Source organism: Sminthopsis crassicaudata, chromosome 6, assembly GCF_048593235.1.
Source record: "Sminthopsis crassicaudata isolate SCR6 chromosome 6, ASM4859323v1, whole genome shotgun sequence".
Classification (NCBI taxonomy): Eukaryota; Metazoa; Chordata; class Mammalia; order Dasyuromorphia; family Dasyuridae; genus Sminthopsis; species Sminthopsis crassicaudata.
This window is the reverse complement of record NC_133622.1, coordinates 3,744,415-3,766,239: the sequence shown is the minus strand read 5'-3', so window position 1 is coordinate 3,766,239 and position 21,825 is coordinate 3,744,415. Positions and strand designations below refer to the sequence as shown.

Sequence of the window (21,825 nt, the reverse complement as noted above, 5' to 3'; positions counted from 1 at the left end):
TTCAGGGGGGCAATGAGGGATGAGCTTTCAGGGGTACCAGTCTTGAGTCCCCAGAAGTTCTTGCTGGGCCCTAATTCTGGAAAGTTGCAGAAGGGATGGCATGTAGGAAGTAGACTTGGAGATCTGAGAATGACTGAGAACAGCATGAGTATCAGGGGGTCCTTACCACTTACCTCGACAAATGCCTGAAGGCTTTATAGCTCCTAAGCTAGCAAAGACAAGCTGGCTCATCACTCTTCTCAGGCCACCGGAAGGATGTTATTAGCAGCTACTCTGATTTCCTAGAACGAGGATGAGTCTTCCCCTCAGGAGCGTTCTAAAAAGGAGAAGAGAAGGTTTCGATAGCTAATGTCTTCAAGCCTTTCTCAGTAGTCCTGCTCTAGATAGGTCCCCTATTATCCAAGGCTCAGCTTAAACATCTCCTCCTCCCCAAGGCCTTTTCCAATAAAGCTACTAGTGCCTTCCCCTAAGAAAATGAATTTAATGCTGATATTTATTTACTTCTTGTGAGGAAATATCGTCTTCCCCAATTGAATGCAAACTGCAAGAGGAGTTTCACCGACGTTGTCGTGTTCCCTGAAGCCATTGTGATACCTGGCAAACAGGAGGTGTTTAATTCCTTTGCTAAAGTCCGCTCGTTATCATTCCCTGAGATTTGGAGTCAGCTTCCTTTCTTATGAATTCCAAGTTCCAAGCCAAAGGTGAACACCATAAACCCTCCCTTCCCTTCCCCATCACTTCACATCAGAAAGCTGTCTCTTGAATCTACCAGTATGACTCATTGCTGTCCGATTTTTCAAGAGCTGTTTTTTCAATTGGAGCTAAGTGGTAGAGGAACACTGGGATAAACCCCTGCTCCAAACAGCTTAAAGATAATGAGATATCCATGGGTAATTATATTACGGCTAACGTAGCAAACTCCTCAGAATAAATGATTGGTGGTTGGAATTATGTAGATGAGATAACTACCTTAAACAGGAGATATGACCAGATAATGTTTCAAAACCCCTTCTGATTTTGAAATTCTCTAATTATTTTTAATCTACCAATGAATGAGGCATTTAGTCTTTTTTGCCATTTAAAAGAATGTATGTTCAAAGCTCCTGGGAGTAACCCCCTTTGTCTTGCTCTGCTGTACTCTTGAAAAATCTGCTTCTCTTAAACCCGTCTTTTTTGAAATGTGGAGATATATAAGGCTACATCTTTCCAGAGAACAAATAACATTTTCCATGGTCAACCCTTTCATTCACTGTCACGAAAATGGCCCAGAAAATGAAGATGAGTTGTTTGGGGCACAGCAATTTGAACACTGTGTTTCTAACATTTTAAGATAAAGGGTCAACAACTCTGTTGGGTTCAGCTTTCCCCGGCCCAATCTGTTTCCTTGCTTTGACCCAAATGCCGTCGGTGTCCAGACTAATCTGAAGCAATAGGAAAGCTTGGAAGAAGAAATGAAGCAACAAATAAAAACATATTTGATGGCCTTGCAGAGCCCCAGTTACATCCATCCTTCCTGATCGAGTCCATGTGACTGAAGCACTGGCCTCATCTCTGAAGAGAAAAATGAGGCTGTTCTCTCCACCATCCCCCGCCATAGTCAGCATCTCCTGTATTTACTTTTTCTGTAATTTTTCTGTATTTTTCTGTAAATTTCTGTAAAATTCTGTATTTATACTATTTCAAAGTCCAATTCTTTTTGTACAGCAAAATAATTGTTTGGACATGTATACTAATATTGTATTTAATTTATATTTTAACATATTTAACATGTATTGGTCAACCTGCCATCTGGGGGAAGGGGCCGGGGAAAGGAGGGGAAAAATTGGAACAAAAGATTTGTCAATTGTCAGTGCTGGAAAATTACCCATGCATACATGTGGTAAATAAAAAGCCATAATTTAAAAAAAGAAAATTCTGTATTTAAGGATCTAGAATGCAATAATAATGTAATAATGTAATAAGCATAGGCTTTGGAACCTTTCTAGAACTTAGCAATCAGCTGAGCCAGGTCTCTCATTTTATTGGGAGGGCGTAGGAGGGAAAGAGTATGGGAAAGATATGTCACTGGCAAAAGTCCCATAGGATGCAGCAAAACAGAATTTGAGTGAAGATTATGCAATTCATAAAACTTCTGTCTCCTATGGGAGGAGGGCCAGAGGAGCATAGAGGGCAACAGATAGGTATCACAGATAGACACATAAATATCACTGTATCCATATATACTGATATTTTATATTCTTATTAAAATATCTAAACAAGAGCCTAAACAAGGAAAGAAAAGTGAGGGAAAAAAAAAACCAAGAGACAGTAAATGATTTAACACTGGTCTGTCAGCTTCCACTGCTGTATGAGCTGGTAGTTAACCTTATTCTCCAAAGAGAATGTGTGGCAAATTTCACAGGATAATGTCTACATCACCACAATTGTTATGATCTTTCTTTTACCTTTAATTTTTTAAGCATATATAACTTTACCAAGTTGTGCTATTAGGGTCTAGTTATAGTCGGTTTGTAAACTGCTTAGTTCTCAGACCCTGATCATTCAATTTAGCCAATACTTAAGCACCTACTATGGGTGAGGCATTGTGCTAGTCCCTGCCCCCAAGGACTTTATATACATAGAGGGGGTGAATGTAAAACAAACCAAATAGAAATTGAAGAGATGTTTGAAACTCGAGACGTTATCTTCCCCCAGACTGTCTCCTCTTCCAAACCTCTGTATCTCTGTCAAAGGTCCCATCATCCTTATATTATATAAATATAAGATGTATTATGGTGGGGTTCCAATGTTGTTCTGTGACTATTAATTGGAAATTATCAAAGCTATTTGAACCTAGACAAGATAAATAGAAAATTGGATCCGTAGAATAGCACATTTGATAATGAGAAAGAAAAGATGAATTTGGTAAGCTAGCATTTTTACAATCCAAGGAGTCTACAAACCAAGAATTGGGAAACTTTTCACTCTATTCAAACCTCTTAGCTGCTACTAGAGAAGACAGTTCAGGTCAATGTAATGCCATCAAATTCTGTTCTGCACCTGTTTATGCAAAGTACTGTATTCAGGCTCTACCACAGTTTGGAAGCCAATACTATATATATATATATATATATATATATATATTGGAAGTAGAAGCTATACAGTAGGGTGGGTCTCCAATACTTTCTCTGGATCTGAACTCATGAAACGATGCATGTAACTTAAAAGCAGAATGTTAGAAATGGACTCTTGAAAATACATCCAACCCAATTCCTTTAAAGCTGAGGAAACTGAGTCCCAAGGGTGGGGACTGAGTTGTCAAATGGGACGCAGCAATTCAATCATAAACCCAAGATTGAGAGTCCTTAGGGTGACTCCTGAATACTGAGTTGTTTGTATCCTGGAGATACTTTACTGTGCCTCACTAAAAACTTCAAAGAAACCATCTGAAAACTGAATTTCATATTGTTTGTTTCTGTTATTACTGTTGCTTCTTTGTTTCTGAAGCCCAATTCCAATCTAGATGTTGGACAATTCAATCTACTCTAAACTTTGGATTTCTGAGCTTGAAGGCTGTTTCCGCCTCTAAAGTAGTTGATGACAGACACGGTGAACCAAGTGCTAAATTCAGGCTCTTCCCTAACTTATATTGAAGTTTTCTTAGTTGCAGCCAAAAAACAATCTAAGAGTTTATAATGAACAACACTACTTCTATTTCTAGCTTTTGACTCAACTTCCATATATATATATATATATATATATATATATGTATCCTTGGGGAAAATTAGCCAGCCTCTTGGACCTGAGTACAAAGAAAGTTATACTAGATGACTGCTAAGGTTTAAATGCATTGCTCTTAAGATCAGAGTCTGCTGCTCTTACTGTGATCTGAGCATCCATGAACAATTTGGTTATCACTTAGAAATTATCAATGTTAAGACCAACATCTGTTAGCACTTCCTGGCCTTTTTTGCATGTGCTTTCCTTATTCTAAATAAGTAAAAGAAGTATTTTCTGAGAGAATGGAGTCTCAGTTGAAGCTGATAATAAGTTGTTACAATAATTGTTAACTTCACTGACTAATTATACATGGCTATGATTTAGCAAGCATTTGTTAAATGCCTTCTTCTGGTCTCGACACTCTACCTGGTGTTGTAGGAAATACAAAAAAATAGATTTGGGTCTCTCCTGACCAGAGCTTACCTCCCACTATGGTTTTCATGGCACCACTCTCAGAACTCACCTCCAGTGTTGATAGTTCATCTACCCAACAAGTCATTATTAAGGCTCTACTGAGTATCAAGCTCTGGATTTACAAGGGCAGTTACAATGCTACCCTCATTTTCAGGATGTTTACAGTCTAATGAGGAGAAAGGAGTCCAACAAAAGAGAATTAGTAGAGAGGATTATAAGAATTTTCAGAGAAGAGAAATTATGTTCACCAGGGCAGGAGAGTAGATAGAGACTAAAATGGCTTAAAGAAGAAGTTAGTATCATATTTAGTCGTGACAAACAGTCCAACAGATGAAGAACAACAGATGGAAATTGTCTCGTCGAGCTTGACTATGTTACTGCCTGGTGGACTGAGTTCCGATTCATGTCTACTTCTATTTTCTCCCGATTGATCTTTATAAATTTGGACACAAGATCCCTTGAAAAGTTTGTGGTGTATTAGTTGTGTAATGGCTGAAAAAGTATATGGCATAGGAATATAATGGAATATTATTGTTCTATTAGAAATGATAAGTAGCAAATTCAAATGCAGCAAGGCAGAAATAGTAAATGCATCCTTTTCAGATCATGATACAATGAAAATTACATTCAATAAAAAGTCAGGGGAAAACAGACTAAAAAGTAATTGGAAAATAAATAATCTCATCCTAAAGAATGAATGGGTGAAATAGCAAGTCATAGACACAATTAATAATTTCACTCAAGAGAATGACAATAATGAGATGATATATCAAAATTTGTGGGATGCAGGCAAAGTGGTAATAAAGGGAAATTTTATATCTCTAGAGACCTACTTGCGTAAAATATAGAAAAAGAAAATCAATGAATTAGGTAGGCTTGCAATTTAAAAAGCTAGAAAAAGAGCAAATTTTAAAACCCCAAACACTAAACTTGCAATTCTAAAAATAAAAGGAGAGATTAATAAAATTGAAAGTAAAAAAAAAAAACTATTAAATTAATAAATAAAACTAAGAGTTGGTTCTATGAAAAAACAACAAAATAGATAAACACTTAGGAAATTTGATTACAAAAAGGAAAGAGAAAAATCAAATTGTTAGTCTTTAAAATGAAAAGGGAGAATTTTCCACTAATGAAGAAGAAAATAGAGCAATGATTAGGAATTACTTTGCCCAACTTTATGCCAACAAAATTTGATAACCTAAGTGAAATAGATGAATACCTTTAAAAATATAGGTTGTCCAGAATAACAGAGGAAGAAGTAAATTGATTAAATAGTCCCATTTTAGAAAAAGAAAAAGAACAACCTATTAATCAAGTCCCTAAGAAAAAATCCCCATGACCAGATGGATTTACATGTGAATTCTACCAAACATTGAAAGAACAATTAACTCCAATGCTATATAAACTATTGAAAAAATAGGGATTGAAGGAGTACTAAAAAATTCCTTTTATGACACAGACATGGTACTGATACCTAAACCAGGTAGGATGAAAACAGAAAAAGAAAAATTATAGACCTATCTCCCTAATGAACATTGATGCAAAAATCTTAAATAAAATATTAGAAAAAAGATTACAGAAAATCATCCCCAGGAGAATACACCATGACCAAGTAAGATTTATACCAGGAATGCAGGGATAGTTCAATATTAGGAAAACTATTAACATAATTGATTATATCAATAATCAAATTAACAAAAACCATATGATCATCTCAATAGGTACAGAAAAAGCATTTGATAAAATCCATAACCCATTCCTATTAAAATACTAGAGAATATAGGAATAAAAGGACTTTTTCGTCAAAATAGTCAGTAGCATCTATTTAAAACCACCAGTAAGCATTATATGTAATGGTGATAAAGTGGAACCACTCCAATAAAATCAGGAGTGAAACAAGATTGCCCACTTTCACATTTACTATTCAATATTATATTAGAAATGTTACCTTCGGCAATAAGAGATGAAAAAGAGATTAAAGGCATTAGAATAGGTAATGATGAAACCAAATTATCACTCTTTGCAGATGATATGATGGTATACTGAGAGCACCCCAGAGATTCTACTAAAAAGCTATTAGAAATAGTCCACAACTTTAGCAAAGTTGCAGGATACAAAATGATTCCACATAAATCTTCAGCATTTTTATACATCACCAACAAAATCCAACAGCAAGAGATACAAAGAGAAATTCCATTTAAAATAACAGTTAATATTATAAAATATTTGGGAATCTGTCTGCCAAGGGAAAATCAGGAACTACATGAGCAAAACTAATCACACAAATAAAGTCAGATCTAAACAATTGGAAAAATATTAAGTGCTCTTGGATAGGTCAAGCCAAAATAATAAAGATGACAATACTCCCTAAACTAATCTATTTATTTAGTGCTATACCAATCAGACTCCCAAAAAACTATTTTAATGACCTAGAAAAAAATAACAACAAAATTTATCTGGAAGAACAAAAGGTCAAGAATTTCAAGGGAACTAATGGGAAAAAAAATCAAATGAAGGTGGCCTAGCTATACCATATTTGAAATTATATTATAAAGCAGCAGTTACTAAAATCATTTGGTATTGGCTAAGAAATAGACTAGTTAGTCAGTGGAATAAGTTAAGTTCATAGGACAAAATAGTCAATAATTAAAGCAAACCCAAAGTGTTTGACAAACCCAAAGACCCCAACTTTTGAGATAAGAATTCTCTATTTGACAAGAACTTCTGGGAAAATTGGAAATCAGTATGGCAAAAACTAGGCATTGACCCACACTTAACACTGTACACTAAGATAAGGTCAAAATGGGTTCATGATCAAGGCGTAAAGAATGAGATTATAAATAAATTAGAAGAACCTAGAATAGCTTACCTCTCAGACCTGTGAAGAAGGAAGGAATTTGTGACCAAAAAAAGAACTAGAGATCATTACTGATGACAAAATAGAAATTTTCCATTATATCTAGTTACAAAGCTTTTGTACAGACAAATCTAATGCAGAAAAGATTAGAAGGGAAGCAATAAACTGGGAAAACATCTTTACAATTAAAGGTTCTGATAAAAGCCTCATTTTCAAAATATATGAGAATTCACTCAAATTTATAAGAAATCAAGCCATTCTCCAAATGTTCATATCCAAAGGATATGAACAATTTTTAGATGATGAAATTGAAACTATTTCTACCCATATGAAAAGGTGCTCCAAATTATTATTGATCAGAGAAATTCAAATTAAGAAAACTCTGAGATGCCACTGCACATCTCTCAGATTGGCTAAGATGACAGGAAAAGCTAGTAATGAATATTGGAGGGGATGTTGGGAAAGTGGGATACTAACGCGTTGTTGGTGGAGTTGTGAATGGATCCAACCATTCTGGAGAGCAATTTGGAACTATGTTCAAAAAGTTGTCAAACTGTGCATATTCTTTGATCCAGCAGTGTTACTACTGGGTTTATATCCCAAAGAGATCTTAAAGAAGGGAAAGGGACCTGCATGTGCCAAAATGTTTGTGGCAGCCCTTTTTTAGTGGCTAGAAACTGGAAATCAATTGGATGCCCATCAATTGGAGAATGGTTGAGTAAACTGTGGTATATGAATGTTGTGGAATATTATTGTTCTGTAACAAATGACCAGCAGGAGGATTTCAAAGAGGCTTGGAGAGACTCACAGGAACTGATGCTAAATGTAATGAGCAGAACCAGATCATTATATACTTCAACAACAATACTATGTGAGGATATATTCTGATGGAAGTAGCTCTCATCAACAATGAGTGGATCCAAATCAGTTCCAATTGATCAATAATGAAAAGAACCAGCTACATTCAGTGAAAGAACACTGGGAAATGAGTGTGGACCACAACATAGCATTTCCACTCCCTCTGTTATTGTTTGTTTGAATTTTTGTTTTCCTTCCCAGGTTATTTTAATCTTCTTTCTAAATCCAATTTTTCTTGTGTAGCAAGACAACTGTATAAATATGTATACATATATTGCATTTAACATATACTTTAACATATTTAACATGTATGAGACTACTTGCCATCTAGGGGAGGAGGTAGAGGGAAGGAGGGGAAAAGTTGGAACAGAAGTTTTTGCAAGGGTCAGTGTTCAAAAATTACCCATGCATACGTCTTGTCAGTAAAAAGCTATAATAAAAAAATGAAAGTAATGATGATCAGAATGATTTTAGAAAGGCCTAGAAAGACTTACATGAACTCATGCCAAATGAAGTCAGTGGAATCAAGAGATTATTGTGCACAGTAACAAGAGGATGTGACGATCAACTGTCAAAGATCTTCTCTTTTAAACAATGACATGATTCAAGCCACTTCCAATACTTTGTAATGGTAGGTGCCATCCACATCCAGAAAGACTGAATGTGGATCAAAGCAAAGTATTTTCACTTTTGTTATTGTTGTTGTTTGCTTGTTTTTCCCCCTCTCATTTTTCCTCTTTTGATCTGATTTTTCTTGCCCAGCATTATAAATATTAAAATATGTTTAGAAGAATTGCAAACATATAGTCTATATCAAATCACTTACAGTCTTGCAGAGGAGGAAGATGGGGGATAAAATTTGGAACATAAGGTTTTGCAAAGGTGAATATTGAGAAAACTACCTTTGCACATATTTAGAAAAATGAAATATCATTAAAACAATAATTTTAAAAGGAAAATCAAAAGAAAAGTTTGTGGTCTATTTTTGACTTTCCATCTATAACTTCAGATTTGGTTCTATCTTAAAGGCTAGATGAACAAGGTAGTCACATTCAAATCTACCCATGTTATTATTCAATGGCAGAGGGTATGGAACAAATCACATCACCACAATGTGATGAAAAGATCACTGAATTGAGGTAAAGTTCCTCAATTTGAATTCCAGCTCCAGTGCTTTCTTCCTTCATAAACTTGGGCAAATCCCTTCCCAATCTGAATCTGTTTTCTCTTCTGGGAAATGAGTGAATTTGACTATATCAATAGTTGTCCCTGATACCTTTTTATGAGGTGTCTGATAGAGAAACCATTTATAATAATGCCAAGCTTATTTTGATCTTACAATACCCCTCTCTTTACAACTAAATGATTGTATAACAAATCTTCCTCATATACTCTAACTAGGACAATGTTACAAGAGATTTAACACAGAAGCAGATATTTAGAATATAATTGTCTTCTATTAAGCAAAACATTACAAAGATTTTGGGAAAAAATAAAGCCATGGCCTCAGTCTTTGAAGATGTATTTATATTTCATTAAAGTATTTTATTTATTTTAACATGTAATGGTCAGATATTATTTGAAATGAATTAATAATTCTAATTTATCAATTTTGAGATTCAATGTGATAAATATTCAGTAATATAAGCCACCTAAACAAACATTTTGTCTCCTCAATAATTCTTTATGGCATAAAGGATTTTCAATCATGTCTTAAGAATATAAAGGATCATGAGATCGAAAAGTTTGAGAATCTCTATTAGATCATCTATAAAAGTGTTCTCTATCATGAATTTAGAGAAGACAATATTTTAGGGCAAAGCATATGAATATCAAATAATTCAATGCTCATGTTTTATGGAGAAGAAAATATGTGTCCAAAGTGAGGAAGAAACTTGTCTGGTCAAGGGAGATGATGGCAGGTCCATGGCTAGAATCCAGCTATCCCAAGTTACAAACCTGGGTTTATTCTGGTCCAAAAGAATAGTGGATTTTCATTCAAAGCATCCACATTGAAATCTTGCCTTTATCACTTTATATTTGTGTGACTGTAGGAATCATTTAATTTTGAGGTCTCTGTTTCTCATCTACAAAATGAGAGCACCAGACTAGACAGTTTCTAAAGTCCTTTCCTGTGGTATATTTATGAGCTGAATACCCCTAATATTTGCTAATCGTTCTAACCTAAAAATGGTGGATAGGAGAACAGGATAATAATGAAGGGCTCAGGTAAAGTTTGCTGTGGATTTCGGAATTTCGGGTGCATGTAACCGATAATCCCATGAAACCTGCACACTGGAGACATTCTGGATTTGGAGATGAGCCCCCAGTTTAGGAGCCCCCCAATTTCTCTCCTCTTCAGCCTCGGTGACTTTCACACTTCGAGCGCCTCCCCCTCAAGTGCCTCTTCCTCTAATTGGGGAGCTGGGAACCTTCATTTGTGAAGACTTATGCTCACTTCAAATTCATACCAATCCAGGGTTCCTTCTATTAATGCGAGAAAGTGAGAACAAACCTGATTTTTCACACCTTCCTTTTATGTGTTATATTTCTCTACCAGAATGTAAGTTCCTAGAGGACGAGGGATTGTCTTTTTGCTTGAATTTATATTTACAGAGCAGAGCACTATGCCTTATAAGTAGAAATTATGTCATCCATCCATCCATCCATTCATCCATCCATTCATTGCTTATTATCTATGTAATCTTGAATTAGTCACTTAATTCATTTCAATTCAAAGCACACCTGTTAAGCATCTATTACTTGCAAGGTGCTGTGCAGGTAGGAGATACAAAAATACAGACAAAAATGAAACAAGCCCTGCATTCAAAGAGCTCCCATTCTAAAGGGCCAGGTGTAAACAAGGAAATACAAATCCATTTCTAGTGCTGAAGGTAGGAGGAGGCCCCTAAATGGTACTATCAAGGAGGAGAGGAGAAAAAACTGGAATCCATGGCAGATTGCCATCTTGTGTCCCATTGCCCAGCCAGAAGATGCAACGTTCTCCATAGAAATAGCCAACTGGCCACGCTGCCTGCAATGGAGAATGTCTGCAGGGGAGTCATGGAATAAACCAGACCAGAAGAGATTGGTGAGGGAGTTAGAACATGACATAAAATTTCAGAGGTAAATGAGGGTTAGATTGTGCAGGGCTTCAAAAGCCAGGATTGTCTCCTTGATCCCAGAGGCAAGAGGAAGTAATGGAAGATTATTGAGGGGGTTAAGGAGGTGATGACACTGCTGGATCCGGGTCTTATGAAAAAATCCTGCATGCCTATCAGTTTTCTCATTTGACAAAATTTTAAAATGAGCTTGTGGACTGAATGATTCTTAAAATCCCTTCCAGCTGAAGATCTCAGATATTAGATTTCTAGTTTTCACAGAAAATATCAAGTCTGGTGAGACTGGAAAAAGTGTGGACAGCCTACACTGGCATGAGTCTGGTGAAGAAACAAAACCAGGGGATTATCCAGAGTGAATGACTTTTCTGTGCTCCAGCAAGGAAGGGGGAAAGTCAGACTATTTCTCACGGGCTCACATCAGCCATTAGAACTGTTCCTAGGCTCCTCCTCCAAGTCCTTATGGTACATTTAGAAAGAATATCGTGTGGCTTAAACCTTTTATTATTCCCAATTTTCTGAGCTAAAAAACCCCTTACATGGCATTATAGAATAAAATCATTTTTGGAAAATAAAAAATTCCATTTATTTTATTCTCCTAAATGGATCCATCTTCAAATCAATGGCCACATAATGAGACCCTATTTATAAGAAATGCAGCAGTAAAAATGGCAAAGCTATAGCAGCAGGATCCAAAAGAGCAGTCCCTGGAAAATCCTAAGTATAAGAAAAATAGGAGCAAGAAATGGTCATGCTGCTGGCTGCCTTTTAAAGGAGGCCTGGTGGGCCCAAGTAACAATCGCACACAATTGTCTGCTGCTTTACAACTTACAAAGCTCTTTTATTGAATAAACAGTTTCTTCACCAACTCTTTATCAAGCATCTACTATATACAAGGCACCATACCTGTTCATGGGGAAAAGAAAGGAAAAGATGATAACTTCCCTCAAGGAGCCCATCAGGATTTCACAGCTATATTATTGAGCCCTCACAAACAATCCTTCAAGGCAGATAATGTAGATATTATTAATATAATTTTATAAACTTAGGAAGTGGAGCCCAAAAGAGGGTACAAGGGCTTGTCAGAGGCCATGACAGAGTTGGGACATGAATACAGTTGCTCTGACTCTCGAGCCAGTGAACTTTTCATTGTAGCCTACTGATTTTTAATTTGATTGAGAAAACGACATATTTTTAGAGAAGTGAATTTTTTTAAGAAAGTAAATTTAAGATATGAAAAAGATGGAGAGAAAGCACTTAGGTACCCACAATGAGTTCAGGTGATCTATTCTGAAAGAGCTACCACAGCCCAAGTTACTGACAGAAATGGTGAATGTGACTGCTGAATCAATAACAATCATCTTTGAAAAATATGGTAGTATTGGAGGATTTTAAAAGGGGTAGAGAAAGATAAATGTTGCCCCTTTACCTGGCGGGAAAAAGTATCTAGTCTCCAAGCCAGGGAATTTAGAATTTGGCAAAATTCAAAAACAAATTATACCAAAGAATGGTTTGTGACCATTTCACAGAGAACCAGCATGTAGCTTCATCAGTAAGAGTTTGTGCCAAAAGGACCACACCCTCTATAGTTGCTTTTTAAAAAATTGCTAAAGATATCGATGGCGTGCTTATCATGTTTGCCAGGGATAGAAAAGCTGGAGAATCTTCTGCTAAAATTTCTAAGATGTCTCCTTAAGTAGCTTGGCTATCTGATTTCTTGTGGAACACCGACTCTGCCTTTCCTGACTTCATCTGGTCTGTTTTCACCTCACATAGCTGCTGTTCCAGACATACTAGTCAGTAATAATGCTAATCCTCAGACCACAAGGGTCTCTGAAGTTCACAAGGACTTCCTGTGGTCCAGGGGATGCTGGTCATGGTGATGTTGGGAAGAGTCCAGACTGAGCCTGAGCACTCCTTCCCAAAGGGCTCCTTTCTCAGAAGTAGACACTCAGCCTTACCTTGAATCCCTGATTCCCACTAGCTTCCTGAATTTATCTGAAGCCCGTAGGGTGTGAACAAATCAATCTCCCAATCTCAATAGACACCCTGTTGCACTGAGCTGAAATGCTTCACCTGAAAGAAGTATAAGTATCAGTCAACCCGATTCCCACTCCTGATTAATTGATTCAATCCAGATGTGTTCTCACCTGACAGAACAACTTCCCTAGCTGCCTTAAATGGGGTAAAGCGATCTGATTGATTGACTTAATCAACCGCAAGCACCACCAGCCTGTTTTCCCTTTATACCTCCCCTGCTCCCAACAGTATATTTCCAACAAGAAAGCGTACATCCATCAGAGGAACACATGCAAAATGTACTGGCAAAAGCAAGGAAGTTCTACTTAATTCAAACAGGCAAATTGGACCTCACGGTAATACCTGGGAGTTAGTGGGGCAGGACCCACCACTTCAACATGCCCATGGAAGAATGTAGCTTCTTGGGAAGGATCCCAGTAGGTAAATGGGGTTGGGGTGCGGTTGCAAGATGGAAATGGGGAAATAGAGAGCCTGGGAGAATAGTAGTATATCTATATCTAGATCTAGATCTAGATATATATCGATAGATAAATATCTATATCTCTCTATATATAGATATAGATATGTAATATCTATATCTCTATATATATATAGATAGATAGATAGATAGATAGATTTACTCATGTAAGAAACCCAAGAAAGAGATTGGGGAAGTATTCCAGTGCAGATCACTAGAAGGAGAAGCAAAAGGAATATAATTAAAATATGCCACGTTCTACCCTAGAAAGAAAAATAAAAGAGAGAAAGAATTCAGAGGAACAGCAAACAACTGGCCCAGAATCAGAGTACAAAATGATGAAAGCCCTTAGGGATCCAGTTATCTGCTAGAAACGTCCACACTACCCATGCCTGTGGGGCTGTCTCTGTGAGTGTGTCTTTGTCTGTCTGCCCATCTTTCTCTGTTTCTCTGTCTCTGTCTCTATCTCTGTTTCTGTCTCTCCCTCCCTCCCTCTTTCCTTTTTTCCTCCCTTCTTCTCTCCCTCTGTCTCCATCTTTCTCTGTCTCTTTCTTTTTTTCCTCTCTCTCCCCTGTTCTGTCTCCCTCTCCCTCTCTTTCTCCCTTCCTCCCTTTTCTCTGTTGCCAGACTTTCAGTAACAATTATTTGCTCTCTGTAACTCATCTTTCCCATCTGTCTCTCCCTCTTTCCTTTTTTCCTCCCTTCCTCTCTCCTTCTGTCTCCATCTTTCTCTGTGTCTCTTTCTTTTTCTCCCTCTCTCTCCCCTATTCTGTCCCCTCTCCTCTTTCTCCCTTCCTCTTTTTCTTTGTGTTGCATTAGCAATTATTTGCAGTCTCTTTCTCTCTCTGTCTCATCTCTCTCCATCTCTGTCTCTCTCTCCCTTTCTCCCACAGGATTGTAGAGTTGGAACTGAAAGGGACTTCAGAGGCATCTAGCTTAAACTCTTAATTTTTTTACAAATAAGGTGCATAAGACCTGAACAAGACAAGGTCATACAGTGATCAAACATCAAAGCCAAGATTGCAAATCAAATCCTCTGACTTCTTCCAATGTCCGGTGCTTCCTTTGTATGGAACGTTCTCAAGAGTAAAACTCTTAAGAGAAACAAGAGGGGGAAATTCTGATGAAGAGAAAAGAATAGTCATAAGTGAGCTCTGGGTCTTGTTAAAGAAACACATCAACCAATTTAAACATAATCCCTCAAATGGCATTGGGTTGTCCCTTCATCTGCCCAGACTTCCATTCCCTTATCTGTAAGATAAGATCATTGGTCCTTCCAATGGGATTTTATGCCTCTAAATCAAATGCACTTTTGGCTACACCTATAACTATTTTTAATGAGTCAGTCTAGTCAACATAAGAAAAGCTTTGTAGGACCTTGAGATAGAGGGATACTGAAGTTTGTCTAGAACAAAATCCCTTCTCTGGTCTGACTGAAGTCCAGCAAGGGAAAAGGATTGGGGGACATGCAGGAGATCAAACACTATATTGAGGAGCAGAAGAGAACCCAGAAGATCCTGTTACTCCAAATCCAGTTGCACAGAAAACAAGACTTGATCGTGACTTTTCTGCACATAAGAACATGTTTGAAGATAACTGCCTATTTTTGTCCCCTTAATTGGCAAGCTCAACAAAAGGAAAGGGCCTTTCTTCACAGCCAGAAATGCTGGGCTTATTTATGAGGGGAAGATTCCTGCAAGCTCTAAAACATTGAACTTGCTATCAAGGGAGTTTAGATAGGCTCCATTTCAGAAGGCCTCTGTGCCTCCAGAAGGTTGAAGCCTTCGGTGCTGTAGAGATCAGAGAGCAGAAGAGAATTTCAGAACAGCAAAAGGCCACTTACCCCAAAATGGATTTTCTTGGCCTTTAAGAATGTAAATTCTTGCATTTTCACTTAGCTCCTTAGGGTCCACTATTCCTTTGGACTCTTCTCTAAGAAGAGCTCAAACGTACATTGGGCTCTCAGCATATTCTTAGATTCTTCCTCCTTTGTGTTCCCGTTTTCTTTTGTGATATAATTATACCAATAACATCCCTTCATGTTTTGTTCTTGTTTCCTCCGCACATATTTTAAAATTCCTCCATTGGCAGAAGCTCTTTAATAATAACTCTTTATAGAATAAAAATCTCAGAGCTGAAAGGGACTTGAAATGTAACCTAGTCTAAACTCTACTCAATCCATTTAGTATTTTTGACAAGTGACCATCTAGTTGCCACTGAAAGTCCTGCTTCTCTTCCAACATGGCTGATTGCTCTATTCACGCTCCATCCACCAGCTGTGAGTGACCCCCAAGGAGTGTTTCGGGACTTTCTCCTTTTCTTTTGCTTTTTGATGGTCCTATCGGGTCTTTTACATCCAATTGTCACCTGCACACAGGTGACCACCGTATTTGTATAGCCATATTATAATATCCATTCAAAAAAAGATGCATAAAGGAGGAGCAGCAGCCCAGGACCAGCATTCCACCAGCTGAACCAGGTAAGCCCGTATTTGCGCTGCCTGCTATCCTGCTGGGATTTGGAGTAAGCTTCCTTCAGCTACCCTTGCAGGGAAAGATTCCAGGAGTTCCTATACCTTGGACAGACCAGAAGAGAGAGCCAGAATGCAGAGCCACGGTCTATGAGACAGTCACGGTCTATGAGACAGTCACTTTTCCTGGTTTCATGTCCAATCTGGATTCATTTATACCTTATCATAGGCTTGTGATCAAGGGACTAAGGAGGGGGTGCTTTCACCCAAAGTACAAGTCATTCTGCTCTGAGACACTTATGGCCAGTCAGAAGTAGTTAGGACGGCTCGGATGTTCCGTAGACGATACGAGCAAATCTGAATCTCGTTTCATGTAAAATGCAAATGGTAACACTTGTAGTATGTCCCAGGAACATTGTAAAGATCAAATGAGACAACACAAGGAAAGTGTTTTTAAACTCAAACATAGGAATAGAGCTCAATTTTCATTGGTTTAAGGAAAGTCCTGGGTGAGAAATTCTCCCAAAGGAGGTAAATAGTCTGTATGAAATTAATAAAAATAATAATAGTAGTAGATTTTCCTCTGCATCAGGAACTACACCACGTACTTTTACATTTTTTTTAGTTAAGCTTCTCTGTAGCCTTGGTAAAGGGCTCTATTATTATCCCATTTTACAAATCAGGAAACTGAGGCAAACAAAGGTCTTAACTTTTGACCTGCCCAGGTTCACAGTCAGTTAATATATGAGGTTACATTTGAACTCAGACTCTTCTTTCTTTCTACTTGGAGTCACTTACTTGCCCCGATACATAGCTTCTTAATGTTATTGTGTCCTGGAACTCCTTTAGCAGTCTGGCAAAATCTAAGAATCCCTTCTCAGATTGGTGTTTTGTTTTGTTTTCATTTGTAATAATTGAGAGAAATGTTCAACTCCACTTAGAGTTTAGTGAAAATAATGAGGTATTTTTCCCTCCATCCAAGTCTCAGGACTCCAGGTTCAGAATCACAGAGCTGCTCAGAGCCCATATTGAGTGATTTTCCCAGAATTATATATTGAATATTTGTCAGAAACAGGACAGAACTCAGATCATCCTCACTTCAATGTGCCCTTCTTTTCTGTCACTCCACACTGGTCCTCTGTAAAATGTCAGCTATTAGAAATTGATGTTTAATAAATATACATTGAATCTTTATCTTGAATTTAAAATCAAGACTGATATATACTGTGTAACTGGTGAGACTTCTGTGCTTCTCAAATCTCTTCAAGGTGCCTCCCAAAGCTCATCACAGAGACACAAATGTAATTAATTTAATATAAGCTATGTTCTAATTAACTGTAACATGTTCGGGTGATGTTCTCCTAACAGAAGGGTGAGGGTCTACGTGAAATCAAGGAAAGAAAGAAGCACAGAGCTAGAATTTGTCAGTGTATGCCAGCATAGTCAGGGAAGAAAGACTGTATAAGTAGACATGAGGACTCTGGTCACTAAAAAAAAAAAAAGGATGTCGTATGGAACAGGGATCGTGCTCCCTCTGCTAACTCAGCTTGTTCTCAAGTCAAACTCATCAACCAAATCCTTGTGCTAGAAGCACCATGCTGTAGGGTAAAGACTGCAGGATTATTATATTATTATATAATCGAGATTTTAAAGGACTTTCCTCAGTACTGACCCTGAGGAGCAGTCATGAAGGAATGCCCAGCCTTATTTTATGGATGAGACAATAGAAACATGGTACTTTCTCAAGGACGCCCAACTACTACATAGGGGAGAGAGGACAAAGCCTTGAACTTAGACTTCCTAAATTCCAGGTCAGCCACTCCATCCACCCACAAAATTTACCTGCCAATTGGAAAGGAATGGGTTGAATAGTTAAGATCCATTATAAAATCCTCTGTTTTTCCCTTACGTCTCTTTACAGCTTGGCCCCTTCACAGCTTTCCAGTCTTCTTACTTATAATTCCTTCTATGATCTCTGCAGCCCACCTTAGTGCCTTACTAGGGGCTCCTCACACATCTGACACTCCAGCTTCCATCTCCATTCCTTTATGGTGACTTCCCATGATGCTCCACTTTTGCCTCTGGGAACCTCTGCTTGTGAAGAGTCACCTTTCATATGAGGCTTTCCCATGGGCCAAGTTCTACTGGGATCCTTCTAAGCTTATTTGTATATTATCTGCATGTATCTTTTACAGAGGTGTAAACAGATACTTGTACGTGTGTGTGTGTGTGAATGTTGACTTCCCTCATTAAAATGAAAGCTTTTTAAGGGCAGGGACCATTTCTATTTTGCCTTGGTATCCCTCTCCTGCCCAACACCATGTTTGCCAAATAGTAAGTGATTTTTAAATTCTTTATTCCTTAATTGCTATAGATTTTATTATATTTCATGTCTATAAAATATCAGCTGAATATAATATGTAATCATATATAATATAGGAAGTATATACGATCATATGTTTGTACATAATCATACAGTGTAACTATTAATTTACTGAACATGACGTTATATAACTGACATAGCTATATACATAATATATTTCATCATTTATTAAATATGTATGGAATTATTATATACTTTTAAATTATTTTAGATATTTACATATATTTATGTATAATATAATTAAATGCAATGTAACTATGATGACTTAATATAAAATATTATTATGTAAGTTGTATTATAAGTGCTAAATATACTATATTTATTTAATATAATTATTTTTCTCCCCCTAAGGCTGGGGTTAAGTGACTTGCCCAGGGTCACACAGCTGGGCAGTGATAAGTGTCTGAGACCAGATTTGAACTCGGGTCCTCCTGAATTCAAGGCTGGTGCTCTATCCACTGCGCCCCCTAGCTGCCCTTATTTAATATAGTTATTAATAAAGGGCTTTAAGGTTGGCAATTACTTTATACCTTGTAGAGCTGGAACCACAGCTATTGTGATCTCCAGGTTACAAATGAGAACTGAAGAATAAAAAGGGTAGGAGACGAAGCCTGGCTACAGAACATGTAGATGCTAACGACTGGAAATTAAGGCAGGACCCTTTGGACTCCAAGCACTTTTTTTTCACTGTACCAAACTCCCTCTGTATTTTTATGTCTGGATTTTTTGAAATCTCTCCTCAGTTATGTTATTATTAAAATACTAGTGATCTTTTTTATCTTTAATTATTTTAATAAAGAGTTCTATTGTGTATATATGTTTTCCTGCGTATAAAAAGTAGTGTGGAGCCAGGAAGGCATGTTTTCAAATCCGGCACTGACGTTGGCAAGTCACTTAATCCTGATTGATTCAAAAAATAATGTCTATTCTCATTCAGATGATTTCCATAACTATCCTCAATAGCACCATATAATAATTATAGCCTGAGCTTCTAGGAAGACATAAACAGCTTCCATCGAGTTTACCTTGAAGTCCAAATGTCAACAAGAGAGGAAAATACAAATGTACAAATGTAGGGGTGCTTCAAGCAAAGAACAAGGCGTGATTTGTCTAATGCAGAGCTGACTCAGTCAAGTTCTATCGTACTCTCTTTGACAAAAGCGAATTGATTGTTGAGAACACAAGCCACACTGAAAATATTGGGGGGAAGCTCTTAAATGCAAAGTATTCACCTGGAAAAAGACTTAGAGAAGTAAGAACTATTTAAAGGTGTTCACAGGGAGACTCCAATTAAAGATCTGTCTCCATAAAATCTAGATTGTAAGTTCTTTGGATGGGGAACTGATGTGTTGGAAATCAGCACGGACATTTGCACAGCTACTGTAGGTTACAGAAATTATAATAATTAAAGTGTCAGGGATCAAACTGACAGGAATAGTCATAAGAGGTATTTATGGCTATAGATGAAGGATCCATGTCACGAGAAGTAAAGTTAGATCAATAAAGGTTTCACAACCCTCAGGTGTGGAAAATGCACATGCACTCAAATGAGCAATAAGCAAATCGGAAAGCATATTAATAAGGCAATTCTTTATTTTTAGAAGGCCATGAGATCCAGGAGGTTTTCAAGGCCCAAATTATTATTGCTTGGTAATATAATTGGCATATAGACAAACATATTGTTACAGAGAGTAGTATCTTGAATTTGGATTTTACCATCTGGATGATGGCAGACAGATTGGTTCAGCCTTAATGAAAGATAGAATGATAATTAGGTGGGGATAATGACTGAACCTGTGATTTCACTGATAGAGTGAATTCCCTAATGGGCAAATTGCCCCTCTCAGTACAAGTTAGTACTCTCTCTGCAACTTTGGTCTTAGAGAATTGCCCAGACTAAGCAACTCACCCAGGAAAATATGCACAGAATCACACAGCCATTGTGGACCCAGGGGACTTTAGTGGGTTGAGGATAAACTTCACATCAGAGAGCCCTGCCTCAGATGATAATGAGAGCCTCCACTTCCTCATCTGTCAAAATGAGACTGTTACTTTCAATGGCCACTAAACGCTAAATCTGTCATCCTATTATTTCTGTTCCTGAGGTCAACTCTCCAGACACTAGGCAATGCAGCTTCTCTACAATAAATATTATTGTCCTTTAAAAAAAAATCATTTTGCTTCATTTTACTATGAGAAGCATTATGCTAAATTTCTCCCCTGATGGCTCATTTTGGGGAAGTGACCTGAGGTCTTTGAAGGCTTTTGCATCTAGACCCAGGAAAATTATGATGACAACAATTTTTATACAGTGCTTTTGGATTTGCTAAGTGTTTTGCAAATATTATCTCATTTGTAGTGTGGTGACAACATCCTGGGAGGTAGGTGCTGCTGTAATCCCCATTTTACAGATGAGCACAGTAAGGCAGGCAGAAGCTAAATAATTTGCCCAGGATCACATAGTCAATAAGTATCTGAGTTTGGATTTGAATTCTGTTCTTCCTCTTTCCAATATCAGTACTCTATCTGCTGTGCCATCATCCTACTGCCTATCTTCACATTAATTTACATATATTAAGCGTAAATCATTCCAATATAGTAGTTAGTATAACTACTATTATCCCCATTTTACAGAAAAAAATACTGGGACTCAGAAAAAGAATCTTGAATGGCAGAACCAGAACTACAGCCCTTCTATCGTCTAGCCCAACGTTCCGTCCATTGTGACTACATCTTCCTTGGGAAACAACTGATTCCTCTCCATTTAATTTTCCTTTTTAGAATGGCCTCTCACTTTCTATCCATTCTTTTCAGAAATACCTACGTCCTTTGTAGAATTTCTTCATTTCTTCTTTGTAGGAGGAAAACCTTTAACAGGTATCTTGGGAATTGAAACAGTTTAGCCAGGGGGTCGTTAGCTCTCCATGGTATCTATTCCAGGATACTTGATTTCCCCAGGAATTGCTGATGCTTTTCCTATAAGGAGCTTCAGCCTTCTCCTTTTCCTCCTCTATAAAAGTGGGTTAAAATTGCACTACTCACTTTGACAGAGGAGCTGTTAAGAAACACGTTCAACATGAAGAGCTTGGGTGACATTGTGCTTTCCTATTGCCTGGGTCTTTGCAGCCCCTCCTGTGGGGAGTGGCTGTCCATTCAGGCCTGATTCTATATGGCCCAGGAGACCATAATGTCTGTGGGATTTTCTTGGCAAATGTACTAGAATAGTGGCCATTTCCTTCTCCAGTGGAGTAAGAAAAATAGAAGTTAATCAGGAAACTGAGAGGAATATGGAATGTCCGCCTATTTCCCTTCCGATATTCAATGTAAGAACCTATCATTTGGACACAGTAAGAGCCCAATAACTCTTTCTCTCTTAATTCACTGAAGAGTGAGAATTGCAGATATGTACAGGAATGAAAGGAATCCACACAGATTTTCTATTGGGATACCGAGGACAGAGGAAGAAGC

At 37.5% G+C, this 21,825-nt stretch overlaps 1 long non-coding RNA gene across 1 annotated transcript in view; it reads right to left on the bottom strand.

The window, feature by feature from the left end:
- The window catches only part of LOC141547666 (uncharacterized), a 519,112-nt gene that overhangs the window by 399,927 nt on the left and 97,360 nt on the right, over positions 1 to 21,825 (bottom strand). The window contains exon 4 of the long non-coding RNA XR_012483585.1: positions 174 to 316. This is a non-coding gene — a long non-coding RNA (uncharacterized LOC141547666). The remainder of the gene's footprint in view (positions 1 to 173; positions 317 to 21,825) is intronic.